The following is a 428-nucleotide window of genomic DNA, read 5'->3' on the forward strand; positions in this document are numbered from 1 at the left end:
CACCCATAAGGGCCATCGTAACGTGGTTACCCAAGGCTGGGCGTGTGGCTCACGCCTGTCACCCCAGCACTCCGGGAGGCCGAGACAGGGCGAGGCTCGCTTGAGCCCAGGAGTTGGAGACCAGCCTGGGCAACATCGTGAGACCCCATCTCCACAGAAACCCAGAAAGTTAGCTGGGCATGGTGGCGCCTGTAGTCCCAGCTACTCGGGAGGCTGAGGCGGAAGGATCGCCTGGGTCCAGGAGGTTGAGGCTGCTGCTGTGAGCCATGATGGTGCCGCTGCCCTCCAGCCTGGGCGACAGAGTGAGACCCCGACTCAAAGCAAACAAGGAAAGATCAGCCCAAGTTGGGGCGTGTCTTAAAACACCCGAGGTTGCTGGGCTCGGTGGCTCAGCCTGTCATTCCGCGCCTTTGGGAGGCTGAGGTGAG

This window comes from Carlito syrichta, unplaced genomic scaffold (assembly GCF_000164805.1).
Source record: "Carlito syrichta isolate Samal-C Ts95f unplaced genomic scaffold, Tarsius_syrichta-2.0.1 Scaffold135681, whole genome shotgun sequence".
In the NCBI taxonomy this organism is placed as follows: Eukaryota; Metazoa; Chordata; class Mammalia; order Primates; family Tarsiidae; genus Carlito; species Carlito syrichta.